Source organism: Pelophylax lessonae, assembly GCF_965119305.1.
Source record: "Pelophylax lessonae genome assembly, chromosome: 11".
Taxonomy (NCBI): domain Eukaryota; kingdom Metazoa; phylum Chordata; class Amphibia; order Anura; family Ranidae; genus Pelophylax; species Pelophylax lessonae.
In genome coordinates, this window is record NC_138778.1 from 56809950 (window position 1) to 56833759 (window position 23810).

Here is a 23810-nt window from a genome sequence, read left to right on the forward strand (position 1 = left end):
CGATCCCTACTCTATAGTGACTGTGCCTTGCTTATCCTCTTATCCTTCTTCAAGCCCAACAGTTTCAAATTAAAAATTCTCTATGCTGTCTCATGTTAAACACCCATGGTTTTACAGATCATGTAATCTAGACTCCCTTGATATTAGGCCACGCAGGGAAGTTTAGGAGCAACTGTTTTTTGTTTTTGTTTTTTAATTCATTGTGAGTAAATACTTTATTTAGGGTCCATTCACACCGCGGTCGGTCGCTCGCCATTGATTAGCACAGGACCCGTTCTAAGCGACACAAGTCACTCCAACTTAGACAAAGGGTCCTGTACTACTTTGGGGCGACCTGGAGGCGACTTGCATTGATTTCAATTATATGAAGTCCGTGCAAGTCGCGCCGAAGTCGTGGTGCACGCTGTGCAACGCGACTTCACAGGTCGCCCCTGGAAGTCGGATCGCGCCAGTCTGAATAGGCTCTTATTCCAAATAATGATAAGATCTGAGGATGCATATGCTCTACTGATTCACACAAAGTAAAAATTTCAAAGGTAAGTTTTCCCAAAACCAATTACTGCTTGAAATTCCAGTGAGTTCAATCAACCATTATCCTTTTATAAGCTTTTTGGGATCTAAAAGACAAGATCACCTCCTGGGGATCCCAACGTCACAACCCTGTACCATATCCATAACATATCCCTTTCAGTTTTATCCTTGCTGTCTTCTGTTCATACTATATATTGGTAGGGAGAGTCAAGCAAGGGTGATACGATTTGCTATAGTCCTAGCGGAGTCAGAAACTTCAGAAAACATGGAGGAAAACATGTTACTTACCCTTTAATATTAAAGACTAACTTGGCAGCTCCAAGAAAAAAAAACAGAAGTTGTTGGCATTATCACACACATGATGCCCTCAGCCTGGACCTCCTTAGTCATATATAATGAGGACTTGCACGTATTTTATTCATACTGGTTAGCAATATATTTGGTGCTGCTGGAGGAGCTGGTAACTTTGCTTAGTTAATGGAAATACGTGTTTCTGCACCCTTTAGTAATCCCTCCCTGCGCTCTAGTAGAACCATCTCTCTCTCCCCACATGGAATGTTCTATTTTGGGAAGACATTACACATCCCCCCTCCTCTTCCATCCCTATGGGCTGACTCTCCCTAATTATAAACAAGCTGGAGAGGGACATGTAGGCCTGCAGGCTCAGAATAGTTCCCATTCCTCAGAGAAGAGATCTTCTAAACTCTGCACCTGCCTCCACCCATCCCACGCATGTTGACTGTATCTTCTGCCATTCTGTCACTACGGGAGGGCGCTCTGCATCCGTAGTTTACTATTTACACTGTAAATCATTACTGTTATGGGATTACTTAATTTTAGCTGATGTATTAAAAATGGCAGAATTGAATAATGAACCCATTGTCATCAGTTATTAACTTTTATTTCCTGTTGCAGTAAGTTTTTATTAATGTTTTGCAAATTATAAAAGCAATGGCTGGATACCATTATAACGAAGGAATAAATGACAAAGAAGAAAAGTGCGGGTTAGGAATAGGATGGGGTATAGGGGGGGGGGGGACCTTGGTGCAGGGGAAACCCTCCTATATTCCAGGAGATATAAAAAGGGTGTATATTATATAGTCAAACAGGAATCAAAATAATTTCTGAGAAAAAAGGTTTTCAAGCAGTGCTGTATTTTGGCCTAGGCCAACAAGGCCCAGGCCTAGGGCAGCACTTTGCAGGGGGGCAGCAAAAAAGCCACCCCACCACCTGAGACTCTATTGGCCACTGGTTGCTAGAACCACCTCTCTCACCCCCTCTCTCTCTTACTCACCCCCCCATCTCACTCTCTAACCCCTCCTCTCTCCCTCCCTCTCACCTCCCTCTCTCTTTCTCACCCCCTCTCTCTCTATCATCTCCCTCTCTCATCCCCCTCTCGCTCTCTCTCTCATCCCCCCTCTCTCTCGCTCGCTCATCCCCCCTCTCTCACTCATCCCCCTGTCTCTCTCTCATCCCCCCACTCTCTCTCATCCCCCCACTCTCTCATCCCCCCACTCTCACCCTTCACTCTCTTTCCCTCCCTCACCCAACCCATCTCTCTCTCTCCCTCCCTCACCCAATCCCTCTCTCTCTCTCTTTCATCCCCCCCTCTCTCCCTCCCTCACCCATCCCCCCTCTCTCTCTCCCTCACCCACTCTCTCACCCCCACCCCCTCTCACCCCCCCTCTTATGAGATCTCAGGGGTTCATGCTGGGACTTGTAGTCCTTCAATTTTGGAGGAAGACACATCCGTTAAAAAAGGAGTGGGGAAAATTTACATGGGGAGGACGCCCAATTTTAGTCTTGCCTAGGGCAGCACAAAACCAAAATACACCACTGTATCCAAGGTCTAGTTTTTTCAACTATTTTCTCAACTATAAAATAAGAATGAAAACTGGAACCAGATTTGTTGCTATGAGAAAATCTTCGAAATTCTCCCATTTTTTGCAAGACAATCCAAGTTCTTCGACAATGCAGAAAACTGTCCCCCAATACACTGGAAGAGCCTCCTCACCAATTCACTCCAACCTAACTTGCAATAAGGGGGGGGGGGGGTATAGTGATGCCCAGAAGGCTCTGGACATGAGCATTTCAAAGCTTAGTGGCATCTTAATGTGATTGTAAAGTCTTATTATTTTTCTATTAAAATAACAAACATGTTATACTTACCTCCTCTGTGTGATGGTTTTGCAAAGAGCAGCCCAGATCCTCCTCTTCTTGGGTCCCTGGCTGGAGCTCCTGGCCCCTCTCTCCTGTTGAGTGCCCCCACAGCAAGCAGCTTTCTATGGGGGCACCCAAGCCAAGCCGCAGCTCCATGTATCCACTCAGACATGGAGCCATGGTTCGGCCCCACCCCCCTCTCCCCTCATTGGCTAACTGAGTTTGATTGACAGCAGCGGAAGCTAATGACGCCATTGCTGTGGCTTAGCCAGTCAGGAAGGGAGAGCCCCAGATGGCCGAGGCATTTGTGGACATCGCTGGATTGAGAGGGGGCTCAGGTAAGTATTAGGGGGGCTGAGGAGGCTGCTGCACACTGAAGGCTTTTTATCTTAATGCATAGAATGCATTAGGATAAAACAAAAAAAACCTTCTGACTTTAGAACAACTTTAACCTCTGTAGGTCCCTTTAAAGCTGTTGCAAGACCTAGAATTTTCTCTATGGAATCAGCCAAACTTCCACCAGCCAATCTCTCTCCAGAGTATCATCAATTTGACAGGTTACACGTCCTTCACATACAGAATATTTGTGATGCGTGCAGCAAAACCTCTATCATTATTCCACATATAGAAACAGTTTATAATTCATTTTGTGGTGCGAACTTAAAGTATAACTATGGGCAAAACTTTTTTCTTCATTTTGGATAGAGCAAGGGAAGGTTATAATCCCTGTCAGATTTTTTTTTTGCCATCAGTGTCATATTGCTGAGATTTCCCTTCACTTCCTGTCCCATAGCCAAACAGGAAGTGGGAGGAAATCCCTGCAAATTAAGGGAATTCCTTGGGAGCAAAACTAGTGTCCACATTGGAAGATTTCCCGCCTATTACTTTTCTGGGGGCAACAAAAAAATTGGGATTTTCTTTTACATTCACTTTCAATGATAATGGTAAACAGGACCGATAGAGAGGGTGAATCTCCGTAATGGCAGCACAGACATCAATAAAAACTGGCAGGGGTTCTAATCCCTCTCCACTCTGTCCAAAACTGGAAAAAAAAAAGTTTTGCCTATAGTTATACTTTATGCTGACTGTACACATAAGGATTTTTTTTTCTGAATAGAAAAACGTTTCAGATTCCTCCATCCACAATACACACTGTGCATGGATGAATTCCTGGCTGCAGCTATAGTATTTGACAGCCCACCCCACCCCGCCAGCTGTCAAAATACTTGAGCAGAGGCTGCATCTGATTGTGTGAAGGCAATGTTCAGCCTATAATTTTCCATCCAGCATCTTCGATTTTTCAGTTGAGAGATGCAGGTCAGGAGGTGGCCACGAACTGAGCAAGTTTCAGCTGGTTCATCAGGAACTAGCTAAAATTCAAACAGTGAATGGCCAGTTTTACTAGACCATGGGTCAGTGGCGGCCAGTTTATAGGGGGCACAGGGAGCCGCCCCACCCCCAATCGTGCGAGGGAAAAAAAATCTTGGCATTTCATGGCCTTCAAAACTGTGATAGGTAGTAAGGAGTGAAATCAACAATTTACACCCTTAGAAAGTCTGAAGGTGGGGATTGGTTTTCGGGGTCCTGTACAGGCTCCCAAAAAATCTCACACATGTGGTATCCCTGTACTCAGGAGAAGCAGCAGAATGTATTTTGTGGTGTCATTTTACATATACCCATGGCATGTGTGAGCAATATATCATTTAGTGACAGCTTTGTGTAAAAAAACCAAAAAAATAAAATAAATAATAATTTTCCCGAAACTTGTGGCAAAATATAAAATATTCCATGGACTCACCATGCCTCTCAGCAAATAGCTTGGAGTGTCTACTTTGTAAAATGGGGTCATTTGGGGGGGGGGGGGGGTTGTGCTATCTTGAAATTTCAGGGCCTCTGAAACTGTGACAGGTAGTGCGGAGGTAAAATAAGCAATTTACGCCATTGAAGGTGGGGATTGGTTTTTGGGGTCCCGTACACAGCTAGGCTCCCAAAAAATCTCACACATGTGGTATCCCTGTACTCAGGAGAAGGAGCAGAATGTATTTTGGGGTGTCATTTCACATATACCCATGGCATGCGTGAGCAATATATCATTTAGTGACAACTTTGTGTAAAAAAAAAACAAAAACAAATTGTCACCTTCCCGAAACTTAGGGCAAAATAAAAAATACTCCATGGACTCAATATGCCTCTCAGCAAATCGCTTTGGGTGTCTACTTTCCAAAAAGGGGTCATTTGGGGGGTGTTTGAACTGTCCTGGCATTTTATGCTCCATCTTAGCCACACATCACCCACTCTTCTAACCACTTGAAGAGCAAGCCTTTTCTGTGACTTTTTGTTTACATGAAAAAAAAAATTTTTTTACTAGAAAATTACTTTGAACCCCCAAACATTATATATTTTTTTAAAGCAGAGGCCCTACAGAACAAAATGGTGGATGTTGCAATTTTTTTCGTCACACAATATTTGCGCACAGATTTTCCAAAAGCAATTTTTGCGGGAAAAAAAACACTTTTTTTTTATATTTATTGAAGAAATACACTATATAATTCCTAATTGTTTGGTAAAATTTAAAAGATGATCTTATGCTGAGTACATAGACACCAAACATGACATTCTTTGAAAATTGCGCAAACCCGTGCAGTGGCAACAAACTACGTACAGTTTTAAAAGGCTTTAAAAGTCTTTACAGGTTACCACTTTGGACTTACAGAGGAGGTCTACTGCAAGAATTACTGCCCTCGACCTGGCGTTCGCGGCGATACCTCACATGCATTCTGCAATTGTGGTTTACATATGACACTAGACCAACGATTGCGTTCGCCTTTGCGCGCAAGCACGGGGGGACAGGGGGGCTTGGTTTTTTTATTTATTTTGCTTTTTTATGTTATTTTGACACCTTTTACTTTCATTTTTTTTTTTTAATCATTTTTATTATCACAGTGAATTTAAATATCCCCTATGATAGCAATCTGTAGTGACAGGTACTCTTTTTTTAAAAAATTGGGGTCTTTTAGACTCTAGATCTCTCCTCTAACCTTAACGCATCTGAGCACACCAAAATTGGTGTGATAAAATGCTTTCCCAATTTCTCAATGGCGCTGATTATTTCTGGCGAAACAGAAGTCATGAAATGCTTGTAGCTTCCGGTATCTTAGGCCATAGAGATGATTGGAGCCATTCTCATCTCCAATCAGCTCCATGGTTAGATAATCAAACCACCGGCTGCACTCTCGGGTTAACCGGTGGGATAGGAGTGACCAAGAAAAAACGCGGAAGGCGGCGGGAGGGGGGAGTATAAAAGCAGTCTAGCGGCCAATTATCCGCTAGGATTGCTTTTACATGTAAGCCGACCGTTGGCTGTAAAAAATGATACCAAGATGATGCCTATATCTGCAGGCATCATCCTGGTATAACCACTAAAATTCCAGCAAAGTACCAGTACATTGCTGGTCCTTGTTTGGCATATAGTGTAGGTTTTTTTTTTTCCATGCAGCCTGTGGGCTGAACGATAAAAAGAGAACCTAACAGGAATCTCGGCAGGAAAATTGTGTAGTATGGGCGGTTAATGGTGCGTAAATATCCAAACCCACTTATTTAATGGCGGGTATACATGACAAGCAGGCTCTCTCCCCCCGGACTCAGTGTGGCATTTACTATCCGTTGGGGGAAGCCCCGGAGATTAGATTGCATGGTGCCACAAGCGCCAAATTGTAATTGAAAGAGGTGTCTAAAAAGTGGCACGCTCGAATAAAAATTGTCCACGTACAAGTGGTACCCCTTTCCGAATAAGGGTGACACCAAGTCCCAAACTATCTCACCGCTGTTCCCTATGTAGTCTGGGCAGTTTGGGGGCTCCACAGTGCTATCTTTTCCCTCGTAGACACGGAAACTAACTGTATAGCCTGTGGCCCTGTCACACAGCTTATACAGTTTGACCCAGTATCTGGCACGCTTGCTGGGGAGATGCTGTTTGATAGCAAGGCATTGTCATTGAAATGCATGAACCAAAATATTTGTTCGTATCTCGCCCTGGACAGCAGCAGCAGAGAACACGTGCATTTGGTGAATAGGGTCAGTAGACCAATATAACCGCAATTCACTCTTTTTTGTAATGCCCATGTTGAAGGATAGGCCCAGAAAGGTCTTAAATTTGGAAACCGTTATAGGATTCCAGCCGAATTCTCTGGCAAGTCGCGAATTTGGATTGGCGGTAATAAATTGACTAGCATACAAATTACTTTGATCCACAATAGATCTGTAAAGATCTTCAGTGAAAAACAGCTCAAAAAAATTAAGGTGATTAAAACCAGCTGTTTCCACTCGAATTCCGGGTTTGGGCAGTGAATGGGGGAAGTACGGGCACTGTAGAATCTGTGGGCTGCCAATTAGGATATGCCAGCGCTTCAGGGAGGGCACTATGGGCTCTACGGGCCTGTCTTCGAATATGCGGTGGCTGCAGGCCACTACTCGTGTTAGCCACCGCACCGGCTTCAACTGCACTTATGGGACTCGCCACATCACCAAGTGTTACTGCAGTGCTGGTTGTTCTAGGTCCAGGGTGTACTAGACTGCTCATGCTTGCCAGATCACGAGAAGTGTGAGCGGCACTAGTACTGGCACTCTGCTGCCTACGAGTAATATCCGGTTCTTGCATCTCAGCAACTCCAGAATGGGGTTGGGTATGCCTGCCCTTAGCAGGGACCCATCCGTCGTCGGAGCTATTTGTCAGGGAGCCGCTGTTCTCTAAAGGTTCATATACTGACCCTGATTCTGCCAGTGAGGCTTCCCCATCGCTCTCATCTGACATGGTCAGTATACTGTAGGCCTGTGCACTACTGTACCACCATTTGGACATTTTATCAACTAAATTTAAAGGTACAGTAGTGTGACTAACAGGTAAAAAAGCCCATGGTTGTCAAGGACTATTTGGTCGCTACAAAAAAAAACTGCTAGTGCTAGCAGAGATCAGGCCTGACTCTGCTAACGCAGCAGTTTTGTGTGATTTGTGTTTTTTGGAAGTGACAGTAATCTATTGATTACTGCACTTGCCTGGGTAGGGTGGGCTGGGCGGAGGGGCTAAACGCAGGTGCTGGCAGGAATCAGTGCTGATCGTGCAAACACCGCATTTTGGGAACACTAAACTATGGGGACGCTAGTATAGTTCTGATCAGATCAGATATTGATCTGTTCAAACACTATACTAGTAATGGAGGTGTATGTATGTATGTGTGTGTGTGTGTGTATGTATGTGTGTTAGTGTAATTGACTCTAACTGACGCTAAATAACGGTGGTGTGGTGGGACCCTGACGCTAACTAGCCTAACTAGCGTCACCCGTGACACTAATACAGTGATCGGTAATCACTGTATATAGTGAACAATGTAAAAGGGCAGTGAAGGGGTTAACTGGGGGAGATCAAGGGGTTAAACCTTTTTAGAGGATAGATGGTGGGTGGCCTAAACCTATTTGGGCCTAGCGCAAGCGCGATTTATGGTCACAAGTGACACTAATACAGTGATCAGTAAAAGATCTGTATACCACTGTATATAGTGTACACTGTGAGGGGTTTGGGGGGGGGATCAGGGGTGATCAAGGGGTTAAATGTGTACCTATGTGTGTTAGTGTCAGTGTAGTGTTGGTGGAACTCACGTTTAGCTATCTCTCCTTCTTCTCCTGGAACCGAAAGCGCTCCAGGAGGGAAAACTACATCACTTCCCCTGCCTGTGTTTACATTACACAGGCAGGGGACACGATGCCTTCGGCCAGAACCGATCACCAGATCCAGACCAAAAATCATTGGTCTGCATCTGGTGACTGATCGTTTCTGAGCCGAATCAGACCAGAATCGGCTCGCAGTGCCCGCGGGAGCCGTGAATGCGCCCAATGTAGCTCTACGTTCCTGGACCTAGCCGAGCCGCTCTGCTGCAGTAGCAGCAACGTGAGCGGTCGGCAAGTGGTTAACGGACAATTGCGCGGTCGTGCGACACTGTACCCAAATTAAATTTACTTACTTTTTTCCCCCCACAAATAGAGCTTTCTTTTGGTGGTATTTGATCACCTGTGCGATTTGTAATTTTTGAAAAAAAGACGACAATTTTGAAAAAAAAACAATATTTTTCATATTCTGATATAACATTCCCCCCAAAAAAACTTACAAATCAAAATGTTTTAACATTTTAGGCCAATTTGTTTTCTGCTACATTTTTTTGGTAAAAAAAATCACAATAAGCATATTTTGATTGGTTTGCGCAAAAGTTATCGTGTTTACTAACTACGGGAAAGATTTATGTCATTTTTATTGTTAATTTTTTTTACTAGTAATGGCGGCGATCTGCTTTTTTTTTTTGCGGGACTGCGACATTTCGCGGTACAGATCGGACCCCTAACTGACATTTTTGACACTTTTGGGGGACCAGTGACATTATTACAGTAATCAGTGCTATAAATATGCACTGTTACTGTAATAATGACACTGGCAGGAAAGGGGTTAACACTGTTGGTGATCAAGGGGTTAAATGTGTGCCTCATGCTTACTGACGCGTGTGGGGGGAGGGGATTGTGTGACACAGACACAGATCGCAGGTTCAGCTATGCTGAATCTTGTGATCTGTCCCTGCCTGTCACAGAGTAGATCCGCACGCTTTGTTTACACAAGTGGGCGGATTTCCTCACTCTTTCCCGACTCCCGCTGTCTCCTAATACAGCGGGAGCGAGCCTTCGGCGGCGCGCGCGCGCCACCGAAAGGGGGCGGAATCCAGCGACGTAGGTCTACGCCGCTGGACCCAGGAGAGTCGGCAAGTGGTTAAAAATGAAATAAAGGATGGAATAAATAGCTCAATGTCAGTGTTTACTGATGATACAAGTATATAAGTAGGGCAATGACTTCACAGCAGGATATAGGAACTTTACAAGAAGACCTCAAAAAAATAATGGATGGGCAACTGCATGGCAAATTAGGTTTAATGTTAAAAAATGTGAAGTAATGCACTTGGGGGCTAAGAATATGAATGCAAGTTACACATTAGGGGGAGAAACTCTGGGGAATGGAAAAAGATCTGGGCATCATAGTAGATGAAAGGCTCAGCAATAGCATGCGATAGCAAGCAAAGCCAGTAGAATATTCACATGCATAAAAAAGGGAATTTACTTAAGGGATAAAACGATAATCCTGCCACTTTATAAAACTCTCGTTCAGCCACATCTAGTGTGTGCTGTCCAGTTCTGGTCACCAATTCTCAGGAAGGATGTGCTGGAATTGGAGAGATTCCAGAGAAGGGTGACCAAGCTAGTAAGGGGACTGGAGGACCTCAGTTACGAGGAAAGACTACACATGTTAAACGTATTCTTCCTGGAGAAGAGACACTTGAGAGGGGATATGATAGCGATATACAAATACCTCAATGGTGAGCCCAGCATAGTGAAGAAACTATTCAGTTTTAGGAAGTACATATAAGAAGATGTGGGGCCAGTTATTGAGATTGGAGGAGAAGCGGTTTAACCTCAAACTGCGTAGGGGTTATTTCACTGTTAAGGAAGTAAGGATGTGGAACTCACTTCCACATTCATGGTGTCAGCGGGAAGTATTGATAGCTTCAAAAAACTCTTAGATGGGCATCTTAGCGAGCACAGTATACAAGGATAGAGGACATGAGCACATAAACACACACACAGGTTGAACTGGATGGACTGGTGTTTTTATTCAACCTTACAAACTATGTAACTATGTACTAATGGATTGCATGTACTACAAACCTCCATGCCAGTTTTGTATGATTTATACAAATTTACCTTGTTTATTTATTTTTCTGAAAATAATTAAAATAGATTAACCACCTCAGCTCTGGAAGATTGTACCCTTCAAGACCAGGCCATTTTTTGCTATATGGCAGTGCACTACTTTATCTGACAATTGCATGTTCGTGCAACACTGTACCAAAACAACATTTATATCAGTTTTTTCACACAAATACAGCTTTATTTTGGTGGTATTTGGTCACCACTGGGGTTTTTTTTTTATGTTTTACAATATAAACAAAAAAAGACCAACAATTTTGAAAATAAATAATGTTTTTTGCTTTCTGCTATAAAACATATCCAATAAAAAAAAAATCAAAAAAAAAATCGAACTTCTTCATAAATTTTGGCCAAAATGTATTCTGCTACATGTCTTTGTTAAAAAAAAAAAAAAGTGTATATTGATTGGTTCGTGTGAAAGTTCGTAGTATCTACAAACTATGGGATTTATACTGGATTTACTAATGCTGATCACTGGGGGGGGGGGGGGGGGGGGGAACTACCACTGACATCACCAGTGACATTATTACTGTACTAATGCCACGGGGAAGAGAGGGGTTAATATCTAGGGTGATCAAAGGGTTAAATGTGTGCATGCCTATGTGTAATGTGTGTGTGTGTCTGTGATATATGTGTAGGGGGTCAGCCCCTTGAATGACTAAACTCCACTACACTGTACTTCTATTGAGAAATTCCCACAGACTGTCATGCATCTTTCAGCCACAAGATGTCACTGTTGTTGTTAATGAGAATAAGCCCCAGTTGAGGGAGCAGGAAGTTCCTGGGACGGTGTGGTGTTCGTCTCTATGGCTGTGCTGAGCTGAAGAAAGGTACTGCATGCTGTGGCCTTGAGAGGGGATATAGACTGTATAATCCAGGGACAGAGCAACAGGATCTTGCCAGAGGAGACAGAGCTGAACTGTGGTACTACGGACTGCAGCTGAGAACCAGAGAAAGAGAGGAGAGAACATCCCAGAGCACCTCAAGCAAGTTACAGAGCAAGGGGCCAGACTGCAGTGACCTCCACGTGACAGAACAAGATAAACAACCTGCAAAGAAACCCAGACCAGTGCATAAGAGACTGCAGCTACAGACAGCAAGGGACAGATCCAGAGACCTGACTGCATCCACCATCACAGAGACTGAGATAAAGCAGCTGTACCTACAGAACTGTGAGTGTGCACCGTGCTAACCTGTGGCAGGGCATAAAGCAGGTTTCTGTAGACAGAGCGTTGCAGCAACGTGTCCCGGTTAGCGGGAATCAGATAGGATCATATAGCAGAGTAGCCTGTATTTCTGTGTGTGCGTTGGCGGGAGCGCCATTTTATGTATCACGTTGCAGTTAACTTTGCTGTAAACCTATGTAATCTGTTATTACTGTTAACATCATTCTCCGGCCATTATACCCGGATGGTTAATAAAGCCAGTATCTGCTTCAGCCTCTCTGTCTGCTGTAACGTACTTGAATTCTGAATTGCGGTCCCCTACTCCTCTGACCGCTACATATGCTGCTTTTATTAAAACGGAGTTCCGGCCACGGGGGCGCATTGATTCCTGGGAGCGATGACGTTCAGCTCCCAGGAATCAATGCAAAGAGGAAGTGATGGCGCGGGCCGCGGCCGCCGAGGGAGGAAGTGGAAGAATGGTGAGTATATTTTCCTTCAATAACAAGGTAAGTAAACAAAAAAAAAAAAAATCTTAACTATCCATTTGTTTTTCAGGTGACCAAGAGCAAGCGGATGGCCCAAAATCGATTATGTCGATTTTGTGGCCGGAACTCCGCTTTAAGGATCTTATTGTTTTTTTCCCCTGCTCAGGAGGGAGTAAAAAAAAAAACAGCAAGATCCCTTGTCAGTGAACAGAGCTCTGTATTGTTTACAATCACAGAGCTCTGTTCTGTGAATCACCGAGTAGATCAGCCAGTGCCGGCAGTCAATCATGGGCCGAGACCTGCTGATTGACTTGTGCTGTAACAGGCCCGCGGATCACATACTAGTACATTAAGCAGTGGGCAAGCGGTTAAACTAAACCCTAAACAAATGCTTTTTTATTTTTGGATTGACTGGAGAAGGGTTAGAACATCGGTCAGATCTTCTTTGGTGCACGTGTCCCTGCAGGAGAGAGTACCCTCACTTTATGTCCCAGAAACACACCTGGAAGGGAAAATTAGAATTTCAGCTCTGTGCTGAGTGGGGAAGAGCAGAGGAGGAGATCTTGCTGTCTGTGCTCCGGCTGTGTATGCACAGTGCAGGGATGGGAGATGGCCCGGCACAGCCCGGAAGCAGGAGCTGGAGTCGGCAGGTGGACCTGGGAGGCGGAGTAGTGCTGCAGACATCATTTTCTCCTATAGTTTCAAAGCCTGTCATTGGTTGCTGGGACGCCGGTGGTCCTAGCAACCAATGACTGCAGAGGGGAGATGATTAGGGGGATGATAAGCGTGGACAGTGGCCTTAAACCAAGAAGAAAGAAGGCCAATAAATTAATTTGTACTATCTTGCCTTGCTATATTGGTCGCATAGCATTAGATGACAGGTAGGCACTGGAGGGGACGTCATTAATTCTGTCTTGTTTCAGCGATTCACAGAATGTGATGGAGAGAAGTGTATGAGGGCCTGGGAAGAGTGGGGGAGTTATGCCACAAAGAACAATTGGCAGACTTCAACAACACAGAGCCACTTTGAATTCAGGACGTTGTGTCAGTCATCATTGCCATGCAATGCCAGGAAGGCGAACAACAGGGGGCCACTGGAGAAAACAGGTCAAGGCTCACAACGGTTATGTTCAGACTTTGATTTTGTGTTTTAGCGTTAAAATACAGTCTCCCCAACCCCTCTCCACCATGAGATTATTTTACGTGTCAAGAGCCGCCGGGAGCCAGGAAGCAGGAGACGGTATCAGGGGGCGGAGCTGGGAGGTGGAGCAGCAATGCAGACATCATTTCCTCCTACTGTGCAGAGCTTCAAAGACTGTCATTGGTTGCTGAGATGCCGGCGTGTCCTAGCAACCAATGACTACAGTGGGAAGATGATTGAGGGGGGTGACAAGCTAGAGCAGTGGTTCTCAACTCCGTTCCTCAGGACCCACTAACAGGCCAGATTTGCAAGATAACTGAAATACATCCCAGGTGATATAATTTGCTGCTCAGTGACTGCAGTATTCTAGTCTGTATCTCCCCAAGGCAATACTTAAAATCTGGCCTGTTAGTGTGCCCTGAGGACTGGAGTTGAGAACCACTGAGCTAGAGGCAGGACCGGCTGAGAGCACACATTGCACCCATTGAGTATACACCACTGAGTGGAGCCCAATGCCGGCATTGGCCCAGGGACTCCAACCCTGACCTGTGGGACACTGGGATTGACCTAAAAACCCGGAACAGTTCTGCAAAATCCAGGACAGTTGGGAGGTATGCATTTACTTCCTTGAATTCTGTGACACAATTTACTTTGCCCTATGAGTAGGCACTGCTGTGTCACACAGAGCCTGCCATCTGAAGTACAGAGCAGCAAGGTACCATGGGATAGGTAGTCCTTAGAAATTAAAAGTAAACAGTGCAGGAGAAGATGCAAAGCATGCGGGGATCCCAGAAAGTTGCAGAAAGAGATGTCCAGCAGACAGGCATAGCTCACCACATGAAGAGAGATTTTTCAAGTAAGCCTTCTGTATATACTGAGTTGTATGTATGTTTGTATTGTTATTAAATTGATGATGATCTAAAATTAATATTATTAAACAGGATTTATATAGCGCAAACAGTGTTTTACAATATAAAAGGAGACAGTGAAATGAAAGTATGAAAGAAAAGAAAAAGGGGGCGCAAACACCTAGTGCATTACCCGTGGTCACCGTTTAAAAAAATGTTTTAATAAAATGCCAAATGCATACTCACAGACAAGAAGAGTGTTAAAATCGCATTACAAGAATCCACCACACATGGAATGGAACTTTTCCTTGTAGATACGAACCGCTAACGTGTTTCAGGAGTCAAGCTCCCTTCATCAGAGCTGGTCATTGATTTATTTTTTACCACAAGCTAGTGGCGAGTTTTGAGGTTTGTTGTCATTTTGAGGCTAAGGAGTAAAGAGGGCTGGTCTGTGCACTAGACGGTCCCGCCTTCCGCCTGCGGGAGGTGGGAGGAACCGGTTCAATTGAAGTTAGTATATATTTGGATCTGCTGTTGATATGACCAGCTCTGATGAAGGGAGCTTGACTCCCGAAACGCGCTAGCGGTCCTAACTACAAGAACATGTTCCATTCCATGTGTGGTGGATTCTTGTAATGCGATTTTAACACTCTTCTTGTCTGTGAGTATGCATTCGGCATTTTATTAAAACATTTTTTTAAACGGTGACCACAGGTAATGCACTAGGTGTTTGCGCCTCCTTTTTCTTTTCTTTCATGCACCCATGTTGGAGTTCCCTGCCTGAGGAGAGCAGCACGCCGGTCTTTCCCTTCGGACTGAGCGCTTGGCTGAATTGTTTGTTTTAGTGGAATGAAAGTGTATACTGTGACTACAGAACTCCTTTTATAATCATTGTAGGTGCATTTTTTATTTTTTTTATTTTTGCAAAAGGTGAAATATTCCTTTAACTGAATAACTTCTAGACTTCCCTGTGCTTTGCTTTTGAAGGAATGTATACTGTATTTGTATGTACTTGTAGTTAGAATATTGGATTCATTATCTGTATACCAGTGAAGGAAGCCGTTCTCTCATCCAGCTTTTCCACAAGCAGCGTTGCAGGAAAGAGATTTGTGGGAAAACCGCGCTTACTGCGAATCTGACTCCATGTTTAGAAAACCATTAGGCTGTCTAATTAGCATCTTACATAAGCAATATTGTAATGCTTCCAGACTTCCAGTCAGCATAAATCACTGAGCTCTTTGTGAGCAGATTTCTCCCTTGTTCGCAGTTCTGAGGTAGGCCGTCAAGGTAAATACATGTACTATTACAAAAACTTCACCAAATCAGAGGAATTGCAGAGTTTGTATTTGTCCTGGAGGCTTCTTCTCTTTGATGGTTATCTGTACAAACATTCAGTGTGGGAAACAGCCACAGTGTCGGCTGAGACATTACATCTGGAGGGAAGAGACTTCCAAATCCAGCCTCTCGCTGGGGACACAATCACACATGGCTTTGTTCTCCCTTCCTGCATTTTGATTTCTATTTAACCACTTCTGGATCGGAAGGTTTTACCCCCTTAATGACCAGGTCATTTTTTGCGATACGGCACTGCGTTACTTTAACAATTGTGCGGTCGTGGGATGCTATACCCAAAAAGATAAATAAGAGTGTCAATTTTGAAAAAAAAAAGAAAAACTATATTTTTTACTTTATACTATATAAAACATACCCAATTAAAATTTTTTAAAAAAATCAAATTTTTTCATCAATTTAGGCCAGTATATATTCTGCTACATATTTTGTAGCATGTATTTTGGTAAACAAAAATCCCAATAAGTGAATATTGATTGGTTTGCGCTAGGTATCGACCGATTATCGGCAAAGCCGAAATATCGGGGGCCGATATGCACTTTCCCCGATATATCGGAATTGGCCCCTGAGGTTACCGATATTGCCGATATTTCGGGAAAGTGCATGTATTGGAGTGATGCCTGCAGCTAGAGGCATCACCCCGGTACCGACGTCCATAGCCGACGGTTGGCTGTATTGTAATGACAACTGATGCGGCTGAGAAGCCACTCGGCTGTCATTACAAGGAGCGGGAGGGGACGTCCCCCCCCCCTCCTGCCGCCTTCCGCGGCTCGCCCGGATCTCCTGTCCCACCGGGAGACCCGGGCAACCAGCCTGCACGGCCCCCGAAGACCCGATCAAAGCCGCATTCGGCTCTGATCGGGTCTCCATGTAAAACCGGAAAGTGATGTCATGACATCACTTCCGGGTACTGTCTAGCGCCAGATTAAAAAAAATGACAGCATTCAAAACAGCCAAACTTGGCGTTTTGAATGCTTTTAAGTGCAGAGGAGGGGTTTGGGGTCTTTTAGACCCCCAGATGCATTCACAACAGTCAAGTGCTAGAAATTAAAAAAAAATGTTTTTTTAAATGTCTGAAAATATCGGCCGATATCGGCCGATACCGATATGCATTGGCCAAACTATCGGTATCGGCAACAAAAAACCGATATCGGTCGATCACTAGTTTGCGCCAAAGTTATAGTGCCTACAAATGATGCAATATTTTGAATTATTTTTTATTTTTTTGCTAGTAATGGTGGCAAACAGCGATTTTTAGCAGGACTGCGACATTGCGGCGGACAAATCGGACATCTAAATGACACTTTTGACACTTTTTAGGGACCAGTGACAGTAATACAGTGATCAGTGCTAAGACAAATGGACTGTTAATGTACTAATGACACTGGCAGGGAAGGGGTTAACATCAGGGGCGATCTAAGAGTTAAGTTTGTCCCTAGGGGGTGTTTACTAACTGTGGGGGGGGGGGTTGCACTGATTAGGGGAAAACAGAGATCTTGGTTCCTGCTTAGCAGGAACACAAGATCTCCATCTTGTTCCCTTGCAGAACGGCGATCTGCCTTGTTTACATAGGCAGACCACCGTTCTGCCTCTCCCGGGGATGATTGCGGGTGGCCGGCGGACATCGGGTCCTCCCGACCCGTTGATTGACATCCCTGCTAGCCAATCATGGCGCGATTGTGAATCCGGTGGCTCAAGTGCGCCATCTAGTGGCTATTGAAACAAACGACGTACAGGTACGTTGTTTCGTGCAGTAACGCAACTTTGCTGCAGTATATACACGGCGGTTGGTCAGCAAGGGATTAAAGTGACACCGTCATTAAAGAAGAATTGGGGTCAAACTTTTTTTTTTAGCTAGAATAAGGAAGTTTCTTTGTCATCTATAACTCATTGGGGAGATTGCCCTTCACTTCCTGTCCCATCACCATAACAGGAAGTGGGACACTATTGGAAGATTTCCCTTCTATTCCTGTTCTGGTGGCCACTGGAAATATTGTATTTTCCACAGCAGCACCCTGTGGTATGGCTGCATACAAAATAGATGATTAGCTGCATCCAGTTTATATGCAGCCAGAAATATTGGCCCTGGATGCGGATTGTCTGTGTCAGGTCCACTCAGTAACCACTGGTTTGGGCAATTACATGTAAACAGCAGCAGCACCAGCAATTTATTTGACGTGAGGCAAGTTTCTGTCCCAGCAAGATTCTCACTGGTGGTCGCTTGTGTGGATGAGCCCTAATTGGGAAGATATATACCCACGCGATCACTCACAATGTTGTACTAAGAGAAAAATGCTAGCAAAATTAGCGACCCAGTCACAGAAGTAAAAAATGACATTTCTAGGAGTGTTCTGTACAAGGTTTTTAAAAATGGTATGGCTGTTTTGAAAAAAATCTAAAATGCCATTGTATTTTGATAAAGTTTAAGCCCCGGTTCACACTTCTGCGAGTGCCGGGTTCGCATGTAATGTCGGAGCGCACTGCTCCGACATTACATGCGATCAGCTGTGCGGTGCGAGTTTAGCCATACAGTTTGTATGGCTAAATTCGCACCGCACCCGGAGCAAACACGCACAGGAGGCATTTTTGCAGCTGCATCAGGATCGGATCGCACAGCGGTTCACACTTGTGCGATCCGTTCCTGTGCGAACTGCACGATCGCACTGCGATATGCGATCAAACTGGGGGTGTCGTTAAGATTACATTGACACCCCCAGCGTATCGCATATGGCAGTGTGAACTGCCGGGGGTGCGTGTGCGATGCGGTAACAAGCTGCGAATTCGCAGCCTTCCCGCATCGCATAAATGTGAACCGAGCCTAACTCCACTTTCGTGGGGAAAAAAATAGCAAATAAAGAAAAAATAATATAGTGTATACAATTGCGACAAAAGTCATATTGTAATTGAATGTTAATAAAAATTACCTTTCCTTTTTAATCTGCAGCCACTGTAATTTTCTGAAAATGCAATGCAGCATGGCTACCTGGAGTTGTTCTGTACACAGAATGTATACTGACCACACCCCAGAAACATAATTTCCTGCTTGTGTGATTGGCTCACCAATTTTCCTAGAAGTCTGCATTAAGATCAGATTTATGGCATCCCCTGGAACAAAAATGTCCCTTTTTGGTGAGATACTTCCAATAAGAACACGTCTAAAGGGATGCAAGCCCAGCACATCTACTCTGCAGGTGCCACAGCTGATTGATAATTATTAAACCACTCCCATTAGACACACTGAGCACAGAAGCACAGAGGCACAGAGGAACACACAGGAATTTTTTCAGAATAACAAAATGTAGGAATCTGCAACAAAGGTTGTTATAATCCTTGTAATTTACATTGATCACCAAGAGGGGAATGATTTTTCTCAATAAAAGTGGAGTTACGCTTTAAAGAACAACTATATTTGCTGTGGCAACATGTTACATGTGTCAGTGCTATGCGTTGCCCATTGTCTCGACTTAAAGCGGAGTTCCGGCCTCAAATACCTTTTCTAACTAAAAATACCCCTATAATACTAATCCATCGCCCTTTACATAACTGCTATTCTCATACTTACAAGGTGTACAGTATTGGATTTTAGTAAAAATTGTACTTTTTAAATATGCTGTCTGGGCGCGGCCATCTTAGTCGTGGGCATCTGAAGCTGCAGTGTAATCTGCTGTGTCCTTCTTCCTGATTCCAGGGAGTGTTCTGGGAGTTCTTCCTGATTCCAGCCTCCTGGGAGTGATGACAAACATATCCCAGGATGCAATGCAAAGGCGGAAGTGATGTCGGTGGCTGTGGCCACAGAGGGGGGAGAAGGAGGAAGTACAATAAAAAATGCCCTGAAAATAAGGTAAGGGACCCCCGAAAAAAAAAATAGAAAATGCCCAATTGTTGATCAGCATAGCGAGCACTCCAGGAATCACTAAAGTTGCAAAAAAGGCCGGAACTCCACTTTAAGCCCCTTAACTCAGTCTTAGCTCACACACTGCATACTTGGGACTCAGTGAAATGCTTGGCGAGCCTGATGTTACCCCACTTACCTGTACTCCATCTTTTCACAATTTGCTCCCTCCTGGTATGATGGTCGAACATTTCCGTTGGTGGATTTCTAGAGGAATCATGATGATTTACTCTCTCCTAACTGATAAAGGTGTACGCTTATATGAAATAATCTGGGAATCTCATCAGGCCACACCTAGGGAACTTGCAGCTATGCCACTTTGTGGAATCCCTCTTGAAGAACCACGATTCCACCGAATCCCTTATAGCCTTTGCATCCCTCTGCAGAACTGCCCCTGCTATGAAGGGTGTTTATTCCTTAATTACAGCTCACTTCTGGCCAGCACATTTGATAATGTTCCCCTCTACTGCACTCACTGGAAATGGGACTTGAATAAAACCCTCCAGCCTGCAGAGGGGGCAAAAGTTTGGCAGGCAACATTTAAGAGCTCTTGAAACATACAAGCACTGAAGAATTCTATTAAAGCACTCTACCAATAGCATTTCACACCGGCGTGAATAGCTAAATGTGTTCCCAACTATTTGTCATTATGTTTCATAGGCTGTAGAGGAGAGCAGAATATGTTCCGTATCTGGTGGACTTGTCCAATGGTCCCTTGAATATGGATAAGAGTATATGCCATGATTAATTCAAACACGCAGGTTAAAGTATAACTAAAAGCAAAACTTTTTTGTTTAAATTTTGATAGAATAGAGAGGGATTAGAATGCTTGTCAGTTTGTATTGCTGTCTGTGCCTCCGTTACGAAGATTCGCCCTCTCTATTTGTTCTTTTTACCGTTATCATTGAAAGTAAAAGTAAAAGAAAATCCCAAATTTTGGGATGTCCCCAATTTAGTAATAGAGGGGAAATTTTCAAATGGGGGCACAGGTTCTGGTGACCTGGGGGTCCCCAAGCAATTCTCTTAATCTTAATTTGCAGGGATTTCCTCTCATTTCCAGTTTGGCTATAGGACAAGAAGTGAAGGCAAATCTCCCCAGTGGGACCAGATGGCATAAAAAGTCTGACAGGGGTTATAACGCTCCCTTGCTCTATCCAAAATGACAAAAAAAGTTTTGCCTACAGTTCTACTTTAATCTCTGCAAAAACCCATGGGAAGCTCTTCTCCTCAGACCAATAAGGGATGTCCTGTGGTGCAGTCATAGCCTAATTACCCATATTATTATTGCTACAAAACAAACAGTCACATGTGCATGGAAGTTTCCATCCCTTAATCTTGGGGAAGTGAAATTGAGAATCCAGAGTACATACTGGAGTTTACGCAGCTTTTACTTTCTGAATGCCTATCTCATTTCTTGAAGTGCTAAAATGTCACGGCAGTACAAAATCCCCCCAAATGACCCCTTTTTGGAAAGTAGACACTCTAAGCTATATGTTGAGTCCATGGAATATATTATATTTTGCCACAAGTTTTCGGGAAAATTACAATTTTTTTTTTGTCACTAAATGATATCTTGCTCGCACATGCCATGGGTATATGTGGAATTACACCACAAAATACATTCTGCTGCTTCTCCTGAGTATGGGGATACCCCATGTGTGAGACTTTTTGGCAGTCTAGCCATGTACAGGAACCCGAAACCAATCACTGCCTTCAGGCTTTCTAAGGGCATAGATTGTTGATCTCACTCCTCACTACCTATCACTATTTCGGAGGCCATGAAATGCCAAGATAGTAGAAAAAAACCCCAAATGACCCTATTTTGGAAAGTAGACACCCTAAGCTATTTGCTGAGAGGCATGTTGAGTCCATGGAATATTTCATATTTTGCCACAAGTTTCGGGAAAATTACAACATTTGTTTTTCTTTCTACACAAAGTTGTCACTTAAATTATATATTGCTCACACATGCCATGGGTATTACTCCCCAAAATACATTCTGTTGCTTCTCATGAGTAGATGCCCTAAGCTATTTGCTGGGAGGCATGTTGAGTATTTTGCAGATCTCGCTTTATGTCACAAAATTTTGAAAATTGAAAAAGAGAAAAAAAAAAAATGTCCTTTCCTTTATTTTTCAAAACAAATGAGAGCTGCAAAATACTCACCATGCCTCTTAGCAAATATCTTGGGAGGTCTACTTTCTGAAAAGGAGTCATTTTGGGGAGGGGGTTTGTGCTATTTTGGCATTTCATGGCCCTGCAAAATGTGATAGGTAATGAGGAGTAGTGATGTCGCGAACCTAAAATTCGCCGTTCGCGAACATCGGCAAATGTTCGCGAACCGGGCGAACCGCCCTAGACTTTAATAGGCAGGCGAATTTAAAAACCCACAGGGACTCTTTCTGGCCACAATAGTAATGGAAAAGTTGTTTCAAGGGGACAAACACCTGGACTGTGGCATGCCGGAGAGGGATCACACAAAAAAAAGTTCTTAAAAATTGTAATTTTTTGATAGAGAGCCAATTATTGGAAAAATTAAAAAAAAAATAAAAATAAAAAATGTCTTTGGATTTAGCATCTGGGGGGGTCTAAAAAGTGTACCTGTGAAGTTTCAGCCCTGTAGCATGTCCGGAACCAGAAAAAAATACGAATTAGGGTTAGGGCTAGGGTTAGGCTTAGGGTTAGGGTTAGGGCTAGGGTTAGGTTTAGGGTTATTTTTATGGCTAGGCTTAGAGTGTTATGGTTAAGGTTAGAGGGTTAGGGTTATGGTTAGAAGGTTAGGGTTAGGTTTAGTGTTAGGGGCTAGGGTTAGGGTTACGGTGAGATACTTAGGGTTAGAGTTAGTAGCCCTACCCCTACCCCTCTAACTCTAACCCTCTAACCCTAAGCACTAAAAATAACCCTAACCTTAGCCCTGACCCTAACCCTAGCCCTAACCCTAACCCTAGCCCTAACCCTAACCCTAACCCTAACCCTAACCCTAGCCCTAACCCTAATTCTATTTTTTTCTGGTTCTGGACATGCTACAGAGCTGAAACTTCACAGGTACACTTTTTAGACCCCCCAGACAATAAATCCAAAGAAATTTTTTTTTTTTTTTTTAAGTTTTCCAATAATTGGCTCTCTATCAAAAATGACAATTTTTAAGAACTTTTTTGTGTGATTTAGTGTATAGGTGGTCTAAAAAGTGTACCTGTGAAGTTTCAGCTCTGTAGCATGTCCAGAACCAGAAAAAAAAGATAATTTTTCAGTAGAGCAGGGATGGTGGGAACCCCTTTTACACCTATATGATCTTTTTTTCCTGGTTCTGGACATGCTGCAGAGCTGAAACTTCACAGGTACACTTTTTAGACCCCCCAAACAATAAATCCAAAGAAATGTTTTTTTTGTTAAGTTTTTTTTATTTTTTTATTTTTCCAATAATTGGCTCCCTATCAAAAATGACAATTTTTAAGAACTTTTTTTGTGTGATTTAGTGTATAGGGGGTCTAAAAAGTGTACCTGTGAAGTTTCAGCTCTGTAGCATGTCCAGAACCAGAAAAAAAAGATAATTTTTCAGTAGAGCAGGGATGGTGGGAACCCCTTTTACACCTATATGAATTTTTTTTTCTGGTTCTGGACATGCTACATATATATATATATATTAAAAAATACTCAAATACCAGCCCTCAAAGGGGCTTTTGGGGACAATATATATATATATATATATATATATATATATATATATATATATATATATATATATCACAGAACAACAAAAAAAATTACACAAATACCAGCCCTCAAAAGGGCTTTTGGGGACAATATATATATATATATATATATATATATATATATATATATATCACAGAACAAAAAAAATTACACAAATACCAGCCCTCAAAAGGGCTTTTGGGGACAATATATATATATATATATATATATCCAAAAAAAAACCTCAAATACCAGCCCTAGGAAGGGCTTTTTGGGGTGCTGTCCTTACAGCAGGAGTGTACCAAGAACACTGGCTAACAAGACCGGGAACTGTCCCTAGCTATAACAACAGCAGCAGCACCAGCACTTTCCCTGCTCTCAGTAACACAGAAATGATCTAAAATGGATGCTGCCCTTGCTTATTTATAGGAGGTGGGAGGGTGTGGGAGGGAGGTATGCTGATTGGCCTGGAATGTGTCTGCTGACTGTGATGTTCAGGGTCAAAGTTTGCCTCAATGATGATGTATAGGAGGCGGACCGAACATCGCATATGTTCGCCTGCAGCGGCGAACGCGAACATGCGAAGTTCACCGGCGAACAGTTCTATACATCTCTAATGAGGAGTGAAATCAACAATTTACGCCCTTAGAAAGCCTGAAGGCGGTGATTGTTTTTGTTTTGGTTCCTGTATGCAGCTAGACTGCCAAAAATTGTCACACATGTGGTATCCCTGTTTTGTCATTTTCCC